The sequence below is a fragment of the Eschrichtius robustus genome, chromosome 12 (genome assembly GCF_028021215.1).
Source record: "Eschrichtius robustus isolate mEscRob2 chromosome 12, mEscRob2.pri, whole genome shotgun sequence".
NCBI classification, from domain to species: Eukaryota; Metazoa; Chordata; class Mammalia; order Artiodactyla; family Eschrichtiidae; genus Eschrichtius; species Eschrichtius robustus.
Genome location: NC_090835.1, coordinates 83,728,693 through 83,743,544, shown reverse-complemented (window position 1 = coordinate 83,743,544; position 14,852 = coordinate 83,728,693).

Below are 14,852 nucleotides of genomic sequence, written 5' to 3'. Positions count from 1 at the left end.
ATGGAGGTTCCTCAAAAAATTAAAAGTAGAACTACCATATGATCCAGCAATCCCACTTCTAGGTATATATCTGAAGGAAATGAAATCACTATCCCGAAGAGTTATCTGCGCCACCATGTTCACTGCAGCATTATTTACAATAGCCAAGACATGGAAACAACCTAGGACAGATGAATGGATAAAGACAATGTGGTGTGTATATATACACACAATGAAATACTACTGAGCCAAAAAAAAAACAGGAATCACATGATTTACAACAACACGGATGGACCTTGAGGGCATTAGGCTAAGTGAAATAAATCAGAGAAGGAAAGACAAATACTGTATGAACTCGCTTACATGTGGAAAATTTAAAAGCCCAAACTCATAGAAATAGAGATCAGATTTGTGGTTGCCAGAGGCAGAGGGTGATGGGTGGGAGAACTGGGTGAAAGTGATCAAAAGGTAGAAACTTCCAGTTTTAGATAAATAAGTTCTGGAGATGTAATGTACAGCATGGTGACTATGGTTAACAACACCGTATTGTATATTTGAAAGTTAAGAAGAGAATAGATCTTAAAAGTTCTCATTACAAGGAAAAAAAATATAACCGTGTGGCGATGGATATTAACCACTCTTATTGTGGTAAACATTTTGCAGTCTATGCATATATCAGGGCATTATGTTGTATACCTTAAACTTATACAAGGGTGTATGTCAATGATAGCTCAATAAAATTATATCTCAGTAAAACTGGGGGAGAAAAATGACCGAAATCTTTTATAGCCACTTAAAAAGCTGTTTTGGGAAATGGCTGAAAGTATTTCTTTAGGAAATGGTTTTCAAAAGGTAACCACAGATAAATCAGAATCATGACAACGAGCAGAAGGCAAGACTTCTCTCTTCACACAAGTGATCTGTTGGCCTGTCCTCCTCCTCTCTAGTACTATAGGGGTACTAGAAGTACTGGAGTACTAGAAGTACTAGAAGTACTAGAGTACTCCTCAGGAGTACTAGAATACTGGAACACTGGAACACTCCTCGGGAGTACTAGAGTCTAGTACTAGTACTAGAGTACTCCTCAGGAGTGCTAGAGTACTAGGACAGTTTTCAGGAGTGCTAGAGTACTCCTCAGGGAGAATTGAAAACTTGTCCCATCTGTGGCAGGAAATGTCCTCTGCTATTTTTTTTTTTTCCACACTATTTGGGGTTCTCAGCACCTCAACTGCATTATCTGTTGCATTTTCAATGTCCTTGGAATCATCTCAAACAGAGCAGACATGAAAGACCCAGGATCTCATCTACGCCTTCTTGGACACAGAATGAAGGAACGGAGAGAGTGAAAGAGTTTCAGAGGAGCAGAAAGACGAAGATGCTACCACTGACGTAATAGTACTTTGTCTAGTATGAAACTTGTGGGGTTGGTTTATAAAACGTGTGTCCTCTAGTTGATTTCTAAGACTCGTCAAGACAAGGGCTATGACCCAACCACATAATTGAACCCTAGCAGGATTGAACAGCTGCATGAAGAGACTTTCCAGTGGCACCAAATGGTCTCCTTTCCTTCTTCTTCCTCCTCACTGTCTTCCATGAGAGCTCCAGTTTTGTCCCATTTACCTTTATTTTTACAGTGCCTAACAGCACCAGGTTCAAAATATGTGCCTGAGAAATGTTTGCTTAGAAGAGTCCTTGTGCAATGAACATGGCCATGGTCAGGCAGCTGTATTTGAATGCCAGTACCTCTTTTTTGCTGAAGTACTTTACAAAAACGTGAGCCTAGACATAAAATCTGGAAAGAACCATACAATCAGCAAACGTTTTCAAAATAAATGCTCTTTTCTATTTGAGTGGTGACAAATGCACATGATACAAAATTGGTTCCTAGTCTCCTTCTTAAGGCATCATTGACTAGTTTCTTGTCTGTTTTCCGAAGATTAGAGATATTTTCTGCATACAGTAGTCCCCCACTTATCCGTTGGGGGGATGCGTTCCAAGACCAGTGGATGCCTGAAACCATGGATAGTACTGAACCCTATATACGCTATGTTTTTTCCTATGTATACATACATACTGATGGCAAAGTTTAATTCGTAAATTACGTTCAGTAAGAATATCTGAATTGCCAGCATCATTACTCTTGCACTTTGGGACCATTATCAAGTAAAATAAGGGTTACTTGAACACAGGACTGTGATACTGCAACAGTCGATCTGATAACCGAGATGGCCATCAAGTGACTAACAGGTGGGGAGCATATACAGTGTGGAGGCCCTGGACAGAGGGATGAGTTTTGTACTGGGTGGGAAGGAGCCAGACGGAGCGAGAGTTCATCACACGACTCAGTGCGCAATTTAAAACTTATGAATTGCTTAGTTCTGGAATTTTCCATTTAATATTTCATACTGCAGTTGACCACAGGTAACTGAAAGCACAGAAAGCAAAACCATGGATAAGAGGGGGACTGCTATATATGTAAGTGGTATAATACTAGATTCATTTCTAACATGACTTTTGTCATTGTCGGACACAATTTGGACCTCAGATCCTTATAAGGATAAAGGACCACAGCTACCTCATTTTTAATGGTTCGTAATACATTAAATGACTATATTATAATTAATTTAGTCCCCTACTGATAAAAATTTAGATTGGTTTGAATCTAGTAAATTATTTTGTCTAAGTATATAAATTTATATATTCAGTTAAGCAGAGTTATACAGCAAATGCTTGTACAAGCACCATCCAGGCCAAGATATAGAACTTACTGGCATTTCAGAAGGTCCCCAGTATCACCTCACATGGGTCAGAATGTCCATCATGAAAAAGTCTACAAACAAGAAATGCTGGAGAGGGTGTGGAGAAAAGGGAACCCTCCCACACTGTTGGTGGGAATGTAAACTGGTACAGTCACTGTGGAAAACAGTATGGAGGTTCCTCAGAAAACTAAAAATAGAATTACCATATGATCCAGCAATCCCACTCCTGGGAATATACCGGGACAAAACTGTAATTCAAAAAGATACATTCACCCCTATGTTCATTGCAGCACTGTTCACAATAGCCAAAACATGGAAACAACCTGAATGTCCATCAACAGATGAATGGATACAGAAGATGTGGTAAAGAAGGTCCCCTAACTGCAGCCCTCAATCCCACCCACTCCCGATCACAAGCCCCTTCCTGCATCCCGAAGGTGATTGCTAAGGTGGCTCTTTATATTTTTACTACTTTAATATGTATTACTCAACAATAGTTTGATTTTGGCTTTTTGGGGAGAACCTAACAAATAGAGTCACATGGTGTACTGTTAAAAACGTATTGAACTGTAATGTACATACAAAAGAGTGCATGGTCACAGCCTAAGCTCAATAAATTGTCGCAAGAACACACCAGTCTGGCCACCACCAAGTGCAAATTCTCTCATATCTGCCTTTTCTGCTCAACATTGTGTCCAGAAGGATCATCCTATTGTTGTGTACAGCTGTACTTTGTTATTTTCATTGCTGCATTAAATTTATTTATTTGCACCTAAAATGCCTTTCCTCCATGCTCTAAGACAGGTGTCTCTGCTTGCTAAACATTTTGGCTCAAAATTCTAGGAATTTTGTCTGATAAAAAGTGTCTGATGTAATTCACCTCCCCTCGGAGAGCCCCAGGAATTTGCATCTCCCCACCCTGCATGGTCCTTGAGTATAAACAACCAATTAGAGACCTATAACCATTGGATCCAAGGGTTTGAACAAAGTTTAAGGGTCACTTGTGCAAATATCTGAACAGACATGAATCTCCTTTACAGCTCCCCAAACAAAAGCTTATCCAGCATGTGTTTGTATCTTTGCAGAGAAGAGAAATTCTTTCCTTCAGAACATAATCAGCATAGTAATTTCATCAAGTGCTTTGAATTCAGGTCATTTCAAGGATGCCTTACTGTTCCCTGAGGACAAGGAAAAAATATTAGGTCTTCAGCTGAAAAATAGTAAAAGCCTTATATACACCCAGGTATTGTGACATCCAAGTCTGTGTAAGTCAGAAAGCCAAGCGAAGGACCCTGAAAATGCTAGTCCTTACTCTTAAGATGCAGTTGTCAAAACAACCTAACATTTGCACTGACCACAATACGTGGAATTTCAAACTTCTGGACAGAATCCAAAGTACTTTTTAGATTAGGGACCAGTCTGGCAGCCACAGCGATTACAAAGAAAGGCCTTTAAATTAGGCTCTGTTGAATATTCAAAAGGCCAAAAAGGGAAAGGACAGACTGAGGGTGGAGCAGGCTGTGGGATGAAGCCATGGGCGTGGAGGAGTGTCCTGGGTCTGCGAGGCTCCCCCTGCACCTCAAGGAAGTGTCAAGGAACAGCCACTGCGTGGGTGGGAACTGTAGTTTCTATTTGGTCCAAGGCTTTCTGGATATTTCAAACATTTCACATCTACTAAACTAGGCACTCTGCCCTCCTAAACCTTTTCTCTAGAAAACGACAGTCTTGATATTTATCAAAGCAAGAACGTGTACATAGCTTGAAACATCAGATGGCACCACCAAACTTTTGACGAATAACAGCCATCTCTACCCGTCCCTCCCCACTCCCAAGTCCTTTCCCCACACTCCACTTTTTAATTCTTTTAGCTGATGGCATTTTGTTTAGGTGTTGCCAGCCTCTAAGTGACCTTGACTCCAGATGGTGCCTTAACAGCCATCGCTGTCTCTTGTCAACCAGCCCTACCAGTAGGGGTCAAAGTTAAACTGGACCTGGACATTAGGGCTTGGTTGGAAGCTGACTGTCTTGGTGGCCAGCTGGGTGCCTCCAAGCTCACAGCATGAGTGAGATGGGGAGACTCTTCAGGAGTGGGTGAGGGAGACGTAGAGATGAGACTCGTGGTTGTCAAGGGGGATGGGGGCAGGGAGAGGGATGGACTAGTTGTTTGGAGGTGGTAGATGCAAACTATTACATTTAGAATGGATAAACAACAAGGTCTTACTGTATAGCACAGGGAACTACATCTAATCTCCCGGAATGAACCATAATGGAAAAGAATGTTTAAAAAAGAATATATATGTGTGTATGGCTGTCACTTTGCCGTATAGCAGCAACTGACACAACATTGTAAACCAACTATACTTCAATAAAAAAAAAAAAAAAGAGTGGGTGAGGGGAGGGTTGGGGGAGATGGAATGGCGGATAAATAATTGCACGTGGTGACTGAGGAAAAGAGGATGGAATGAATTTTAAAACCAGAACCAACTCCCAAATTCTCATTCTGTTGTTCAAAATAGAAAGAATCATTGTCCATTTTCTGACCAGAATCCCTCCCTTAAAATGGGAGCATTGTCCTATGAGAACAGGCGGCTTTTGGCCCAGGGTGATTTCAGTGGTTTATCCTCTCATCCTGCAAATATCTGGAGGATTCCTCCAGAGCAGTTATTTTTTTTCTTCATCAGGAGAGAAGAAACATACCTGACTTGTTTCTTTTTCTAGCTTCCTTTGCCCTGCTAAGAAAAAAATTATTTTGGAAATCTAAGCATCCTCTGCTAAGCCTTGGGGTTGTTTATCTAACTGTCACAGAGAACTTGTGTTCCTTTTGGTACAAAATAAAATACAAGAATCGGCAGTAACCAGGAGACAGGGTTCTTTGGGCTGACGCAGGCTGAGATGTACAGCCTGGGAGTTCTCGTTCCTTCAAGTTCCTTTTGTGTGACCTCATACCAGCAATTTTCTCCCTGTGCAAACAATGGAACAGGACTCTGTGGTCTTTACCCTGAGGGAGTAAAGAGCCTGCGTCTAGTTCCCTGTCTGCTCAGGCTCTTCACGTGTCCTCAACAGACCTTCCATGGACTGGCCTTTTCCCACCTCTTGGAACCATTTGGTTTTGCTCTGGTTATAAGGCAAATGGAAGACATCCTTTGAGGAACTCAAGTCTATGAGCTGTTGGGACTCCATCCTGAGATGCTGAAAGCTTTTCATGAAGGCTGGGAGAGAAGGTTAAATACTCTGAGACTTTAAAAAATAATTTTTATTTTTTTATACAATTTTAAATGTTGCACTCCATTAATAGTTATTACAAAATATTGGCTGCATTCTCCATGTTGATACATCCTTCAGCCTATCTCACACCCAATAGTTTGTACCTCCCACTCCCTCACCCCTGTAGTGCCCCCCCAACTGGTAACTACTAGTTTGTTCTCTAGATCTATGAGTCTGCTTCTTTTTTGTTGTATTCACTGGTTTGTTGTATTTTCTAGATTCCACATATAAGTGATGTCATACAGTATTTGTCTTTCTCTGACTTATTTCACTTAGCATAATGCCCTCCAACTCCATCCAGGTTGCTGCCAATAGCAAGATTTCCTTCTTTTTTATGGCTGAGTAGTATTCCATTGTGTGTGTGTGTGTGTGTGTGTGTGTGTGTGTGTGTGTGTGTGTGCGTGTGTATCTCTCTCACATCATCTTTATCCATTCTTTTGTTGATGGAACTACCCTGAGACTTTCTACTGAGAGCATAGAATGTGCCAGAAGTTGTGCCAATCTATACACTACCTTATTTAATCCTCAAAACAATGATGTAGAAAGTGAGATTGTCTTCGTTCCACAAACAAGAAAACTGAACTCCGAGATGTTAAGTAACACAGAAGGACACCCAGGAGACAGTGCAGAGTAAGGGTTAGTTAAGAGAATGAGCCTTCAAGGGGGTGGGGAACTGGGAGATGTTGGTCAAAGTGTACAAATAAGTTCTGGGGATGTGGCACGCAGCACGCAAGGTAGACTTCAGGGCAAACTGCTAGTATGATTGACCGTCCCTGACACCCAAGCAGGTGAGCTTAAGTCACATCTGGGTTACACCTGTCACTCAATGCTGAGAGGACTCAGGGCTGCAGCTGGGCACCCACAACATCCAGTGACATTCACTGAGGCACCACCATGAGGGCCTGGCAAAGCCGCCCCACCTCCACAATACTCCACGGCGTCCCCAAGGTTCCCACACAAACACACGCGTCTTTGTGCATCAGTTGCCATGCTATCTCCAGCAGCCTGCTTCATCAGAGTCGCCGTGGCTTCTCCTGCTGCATTTTATGGGTGCTGTGATAGCAAAAGCTGCCAGGGCTTAACCATAGGATGGAGACACAGCACTCTGGGCTAATGTGAAGAATTCTTGGCGGGGATGTGGAAACGTGCTTTGGATGAATAGAGGTCAAAAGGCTGACTTTAATGATAGCTTCCTTAGAAATGCTTGGCATTTTGCAGAAGCCATCAAAGCCTGGCATAGTCTGCATGGCTAAGTAATTGTCCTATAAGCACAAACCTGAAGCTGTCTCTCTCTTTGGCTTCCGGTTTCTTGGGCCAAGCCCCATCATCAGGACATAGATGAGATGTGGGCTGGGCAGCTTGCTTTGGGCTCTTAGTGACCCTGCAAGATGCTGCTGAGAAACCCACGAAGCGCTGGCCATGGAGATCGAGATCTCCATCTTCCCTTATGGGAAGCATGTTTTAGGGAAGCAGTGGGGGTGATGACAAGATCAGGTTTGGGCGAAGGGAGCCGATAAAAATTGAGGATTAAGTAACCAACCTGGGCAATCCCATTCACCCGACTCAGGAGTGTGGTGTCAGTACCTTGGAGAAGTAGAAAGGGCTTGGGACTGGGTGTCAGAAGATTTTGTAGGGGAGGGAAACTTTCTTCTACCCTCTCAGGTCTTTGGCTGGGGCCCTGGAGATTAAACTGCTGAAGACAGATTAACCGGATAAAGAGATCTATTTCAAATGCATATTGAGGGCCTCACAGAATTAAAGGAAAACCCCAAAGAGGTGGTCAGACCCGGAGGCTAATACAAAGGACAATACATTTGTGGAGAAGTGTCACAACAGAGGAGAAGGGCTCTGAGCATCCAGGGGCAGTGCATTGTGGGATGGTAGATGTACAGGGAAACTAATGGAAGATGAGGGTTGTTTTAGGAAGCTTTGTGATGTGGATTCCTCTCCGTGCCGTCTCTGGACTGATGAGAGTCTATGGTCCTCTTCAGTGAAGAAGAGTCATTCTGCCCTTCCTGGTACTAGAGGGAAGGGAGGCACCTTCTCAAGGGAAATTTATGCCCAGCTTTTAGGCAAACAGGGGGAAAGGCAGAGAGCTTTTCTTGCAGTCTACTGTTTCTTCAGCTGCATTCAGCTCAAAGCAATCCTTATGCCAAAGTGGCATTATCTGGGGAGGCATAGTCTGTTTCCTTTCAGCTTCATATAACTTACCGACAGTCTCTTTCCTGCGAGACTGGAAGCAATTTGAGGGCAGAACCTTGTCTGTTTGTTCACCATTGTATCTCCACCATTGTATCTCCAGAATGTAGCACAGTGCCTGGCCCATTTGTCTGACTGCGAATTAATGGGTTTTGAGCTGCTCTGAGCCTCTGTTTCCTTGTCTGTAAAGTGAAGATAATGGTCTTGTCTTAGCATCTGAAGATCCCTTTCTACATTGACTTACTCTGCAGCAGAGGTTCCCAGGTTGGTCATAAGAAGGAAACAGTCTAATCTTCTTTCTTGATTTAAATGGAAGCTCTTCCTTATTTGAATGTTCCCAGAGAAACATGGCAAGATGTGACGGAGAGCACAACAAGACTCATTGCTGCAGATTACCTGTGAGCGCTTTCTCATTTTGTCCATTCCCGTGATGGAGGTTTGGCTCAGAGTTTGAAATATGTGGATGCAGACACGACCCACACATCTCCCTTCTGCCAAGGAAATGGCACCGAGGTGGGGATGGCTAGAGCAGCAAATGTTACCCTCCAAATGCTACATTCATAAAGGCTGAGAGGACAAGACAAATCAGGGCCCATTTTTGCACAGCTGCAAAATGGAGTCTTTGGAAAATGCAGCCTTGTGATAGCTCACTTGTGTTTTTATCAGAACATTTCAAACATTAGTGGCAAATCTCTGGCTTAATGGAAAACGGTCCTCAAAGTTAGAGTTAGCTGTCCTGGATCCTATCGAAGGCATTCTCTGCCTTGTCCTCGGGCAAGCCATATTTCTCGGGGCCTCAGTTTCCTCCGTTGATTTTAGTGTCTAAAAGGGCCCTCTAGAGTCTAAAGTTTTAAGATGGTAACATCAGCACTAATTTGCATGAGCCAATCCAGGAGCCGCTCCCTCAGGGCATCTCTTCCTGTTCCTGATGATGCTGGCATCCCCCCACCAGCCAGCAGGGCTGGCACCTGAATCCACTCCCCCAGGAGGGGGAGTGAGGGTGCTTTGTTCATTCACCTCCCCTGTCCTGAGACCCCGAGTGACCAAGGACACAGCTAAGAGATGCTGGCCATGCTATGGAAGAGTGGAGCCCTGCGGAGGGGCTGCAGAGAGATGGGGGAGTTTTGCCCAGTGAGCCAACCAGCTACGGCCTTCCAGGTTTGAGTTCAGCCTGGCTGGGATAAACTCAGCTTAGTCCCTTAAAGTCAAAGCTCTCAAGAAGCCTTGACGGGCTTCCCTGGTGGGGCAGCTGTTAAGAATCCACCTGCCAATGCAGGGGACAGGGGTTTGAGCCCTGGTCCGGGAAGATCCCACATGCCGCGGAGCAACTAAGCCCGTGCGCCACAACTACTGAGCCTGCGCTCTAGAGCCCACGAGCCACAACTACTGAAGCCCGTGCACCTAGAGCCCGTGCTCCGCAACCAGAGAAGCCACCGTAATGAGAAGAAGCCTGCGCACAGCAACAAAGAGTAGCCCCGCTCGCTGCAACTAGAGAAAGCCTGTCCGCAGCAACAAAGACACGACGCAGCCAAAAATAAAATAAATAAATTAAAAAAAAAAAAAAAGAAGCCTTGATATTCATCTGGCACCTACAAGGCAGATCTTGGGGCTTAATGGTGGTGGTGGTGGTAGTGGGGTGAGCTGGAGACGGGGCTCTGCACGCAGTCTCTGCACACAAGTTCCTTATACAGTAAGTCCCCTACATACAAATGAGTTCCATCTGAGAGAGCGTTCGTAAGTCCAATTTGTTCGTTAAGTCCAACAAAGTTAGCCTAGGTACCCAACTAACACAATTGGCTATATAGTACTGTACTGTAATAGGTTTATAATACTTTTCACACAAATAATACATAAAAAACACAAAAAATAAAGAAAACATTTTTAATCTTATAGTGCAGTACCTTGAAAAGTACAGTAGTACTGTACAATAGCTGGCACTTCTTAGCAGTACCGGCTACATCACTGCTGCTTTTGCGCTTGCTTCCGGACATCCTGGGCTTGAAATAAGGATACTGTACTACTGTACGCTATACAGTACTGTACAGTAAAGTACACAAAAGCACACCCACTTGTAGAGGATGCACGCACGTGACAATGTACGCCAGACACGTGAACTAACTTAAGTGATTGGACATGCTAATGCAGGTTCACATCTTTGAAAGTTCTCAACTTAAAGGTTCGTATGTAGGGGACTTACTATAATTAAATATCAAAACTTTTCTCCTGGGGCTTCCCTGGTGGCACAGGGGTTATGAATCTGCCTGCCAATGCAGGGGACACGGGTTCGAGCCCTGGTCTGGGAAGATCCCACATGCCGCGGTGCAACTAAGCCCGTGCGCCACAACTACCGAGCCTGCGCTCTAGGGCCTGTGAGCCACAACTACTGAGTCCACATGCCACAGCTACTGAAGCCCACGCACCTAGAGCCCGTGCTCCGCAGTAAGAGAAGCCACTGCAAGGAGAAGCCCGTGCACCGCAACGAAGAGTAGCCCCCGCTCACCGCAACTAAAGAAAGCCTGCACACAGCAACAAAGACCCAAATGCAGCCAAAAATAAATAAATAAATTAATTAATTAATTAATTTTTAAAAAACCCTTTTCTCCTAAGCCTTCTGATGGGTAGGGCATGTCAGAATAATAGAAATTAAAACAAAGAGATGAAATATAACACTTTGAGAGTGTCCAACAGGAGTAGATTGTTTGTAATTATTTAATTATTCATTGGCTGGGGGCAAATCAGGGAAGACTTCCAGAAAGAGGAGTAGAACTTTCAAGGTGGAGCTGCAGGAGCTGGGAGAAAAGGAATTCTGGAGCCAGCAGAGCAAAGATGCAGGGGCAGGGAGGTGCCTCAGGTGTCCTGGGAACCAGAACTACTCTTGGCTAGCTGAGGACATGAGCAGGAAGGACCGCTGGAACGGTAGGTCATTGTCTAGTCATTCCGAGCCTAGAGTACAAAGCTCATGATTTTGGATTTAGCCTGGACCCCGGAGGTCAAACACTGGCTGATTTCATTCGTCCTGCAGATGGCTTTTGTTTGGCCTGTATAGCATGTGTGTGTCTTTTTAATTTGATCCAAATTTTTAAACTATGGACATTTCACACACAAACCAGCTTCTCTTTAAACACGGGAAGATCTGGCTTCAAGGAGACAGTCAACAGGAGCCTAGTAGCTGATTCCTTTTCAGGCAAGCCACATAGGGACCCTCTAGCAACTGTCTACCTGCCTGGCCCACTGTGACTCATTCGTGGCCCCCTGCGGACCCTACCACAGAGAGGAGGGCCGTGCATCGTTGCGTGATGCCCGCTCGTATAATCATGGGCACCAAACTTGTAATTTTCTCTTGACTCTTGCAGGTAATTTCTCAGGCTCTTCTGGTTACCCCTTTTGGGCTGCTCCTGGTTAGAATTAGGAAATCATTGAAATTTGTCCAACATACTATCAAGGATTTCCCATGATCCTCCACACCTTTCCTTTTGTATCAGCCTTCGGAGCATCACTGCCTTGCATTTATTTCCCCTGAGCTACCCAAAGCCTCACCGCTGCTCTAGATGTCCAGACCCTTGCCTGCGTTAAGAGCAGTCTTATGCATTGGTCAGTGAGGAACAGAGGGTAATTAAATATGTGCCGCCCCAGTCCTGCACCCAGGGCAGGCATCACTAATCAATCAATTCTGGCATGCTTCCCTGAGTTCAGACTCAGCATCAGAATCTTTCTCAACTGCACTTCAGGCAATTCCTACCAATCGATCAAGTCCAGTCATAGATTTGACATAAGCTGACTTGCCCCAGGATAAGAGGATTTCTGATATAAACTGCCCAGTTGAGATAGGTCACAAGTATAGTCTTAGGGCTTTTTTTCTCTTTCAAGATTTATGATTTTAGGATCTTCTTTCTGGGGGCTCCCAGTCATAGAGCTATTTCCCCCACCTACCTGAGTGTTACTGTTCTTTTAGATAATCCTAGGTGATAGTAGTTTCCATTTATAAAAGCCTATTTTGTGCCAGGGCTTAAGATGTGTAGTATTTTGTTGTCATGGCAACCTTGCAGCTAGTTACCATTATGCCTAGTTTACAAATAAGGCTCCAGGTGTTTAAGTGAATTTGACTACGATAATAAGTGCTGGTAAGGGTGGATATTCAAACCCACAGTTATCCAGCTCCAAAGTCCAGCGTGTTTCTACCATTTTACGCAATTTCCTTACTTCTCCCTTCAAGTTCTGAGTTAGGGGAAAACCTTACTCCTTCACATCTGGGGCAATAAGATCCTTTCCTTCCTACTCAGATTCCAGGGACTCAAAGGAATCATGCTTAGGTCTGAAGGATGCTTAGCCAAAAGACCCTTAATCTACAGAAGCCCCAATGTTTGTAGCTACCACTTGCTCTGAATGGTACAAGCATCTATTACTGGAGGCTTGACTTGGGAGCCCCAGGCAAGGAACTCCTCCTCTGACACGTTGCTGGTCGAGAAGGCCACAGAGGCCACCCCTCCACTGCTCCCCGGCCCTGCATTGATGAGGGTGGTCTGACTGGGAGTTGGCTCACATTTACCGAGCACCTACGATGCATCAGGCTCTGTGCTAGGCGCTCTGAGTGCAGGTCCTATGATCCAGTTGGTGGTCTTTGAACCACACCATGTCACAGTGCTCCAAAAAACCCCACTCCTCTAGATGATCACGCAGAGTAGGTGTCCACAGATGAGAACAAAGAAGGAACAAGGCAGGAAACTTGGCTTCTAGCCAGACACTTGGAGGGAATGAAAGTCATAAGGCAAAAAGAAGACATCTCTCGGCAACTGTCCTCAGTTACCTGGGATTCTGAACAGAATCCCAGCACAGATGTGAGCATGAATCAAGAACAGACATGAGAAAAGTAGAAACTGACAAAGAGTAGAAATCAGCACTTTTTCATGCTGTCGGTGATGCCTCACACCAAAGTCTCCATCAGCCAAGGGCAGACTTGGTGACATTCTGAGGGAAATTAGCAGGGCCCAAAGCAGTCACTTCACACACTAGGAAACCAAAGGCGTTTTCTTCTTTTCTGTCAAGAGGAAGAAAAATAGATCGGAACAAATAAACTCATCCAAGTGAAATCTGATGAAAAGCTGGCTGTAGGGCCTTGGTGATACCTGGTATGCAGAGTGGCCACCCATCCCCACTTGCCCAGGACAGTCCCGTGTCACGCTGGTTGTCTCAGCGTAATTACAAATCACACTCTTCTTTCCCCTAAGAAGTGTCCTGATTTTGACAATAACCTGACTATACAGTCACTTTGCTTCCATAGCAGGTTTCAACTTACTGCCCCTTTGGCCTGCGCACAATATATTGGGTTGAATGTATTTCCGGTGTTCAAGGAAAAGTTAGTCTGCGCAGAAATCCATGTTGTCAGAAAGAAGCCTGTGCTGCTGGTGAAATTTCCACACTCTTCCCCCTCGATCTGCTGCGCGCACACACACACGCAGCGTCTGCTGTCAGTCAAGTCTTGGATCAGCCTTGCAAGCTTTTATGAATCTCAATTCCACGACTAAATGTCTATTGGAGTCACAGGCAGAAGGTGCAGATATGGAAGCTTCGAGTGGATTTAGGGGTGATGCAGCAAATATCTGCACTGGGCAAGGAGACTGGGAAGTAGGGCTCGGGGCCTCCCAAAGTATGCAATCGTTATAATAAATCAGGCCGCGTGTGTGTCAAAAGGGGAAAGGCCGGTCTCTCTTGTGCCCCTTTCCATCTTGTCTACCTCCTAACCCGACCCCAGATGACTCATCTCAGGAGCCCTTTTCTGTTCATTCCAAACAGGATATTCAGTTTCCTCCTGCAGCCAAGACAAGCCGGCCAGATAAACACTGGCCAAGAAGACTGGGCTTCCTTGGCTGGTTATTGAGGAGTTCAGCAGGCGGGAGTCAGGGCTGTGTGGTCAGGGTGGCATCTCATTTTGGATGCACACCTTGTCTTAGTTCCTATCACGTGCAGCTTTGAAGGCCAATCGGAAGGCCGTGGGACACCCCGTTTTCCTGTGAGTGTGAAAACCAGCTCCCTCCCTCACACTGACGAGAAAGAGAAGCAAACTTTAAAAGAGTGGGACAAGAGCGTCACCTAGTGGCAAAAGCATAGTTCATTCATTTGAAAGAAGAAACGTAGTGTTGACTACTATATATAAAAGATAACTAATGGGAACCTACTGCATAGCACAGGGAACTCTATTCGGTGCTCTGTGATGACCTATATGGGAATGGAGTCTAGAAGAGAGTGCATATATGTATGTATATGGCCGATTCACTTTGCTGTATGGCAGAAACTAACAACATTGTAAATCAACTATACTCTAATTTAAAAAATAAAAAAATAAAAAATAAAAAAGTAGTGTTGAAAGCCCCGTGGAATGTCTGCTGCTTCCTAGGGGTTAATGTTCACAGCACAGAGGTGCTTTGGCATCAGGAATTTAAGAGAAAGAGCCCCTGTCCTAAAAGAACCCAGAGTTTTATCGAGGGACACTAACATGTACAAAAATTAGAATAGTGTGATACCTGCTGGGATAGAGGGAATGTGGGGTATTTTGGAAACGCAGAAAAGGGACACTTGCTGGTGGAACCAAGGAATGTGTCACAGAGGCGCTGAGCCTAAGATTAAGTGGGAGTTAATTAGCTCCGGTCTTGGCTC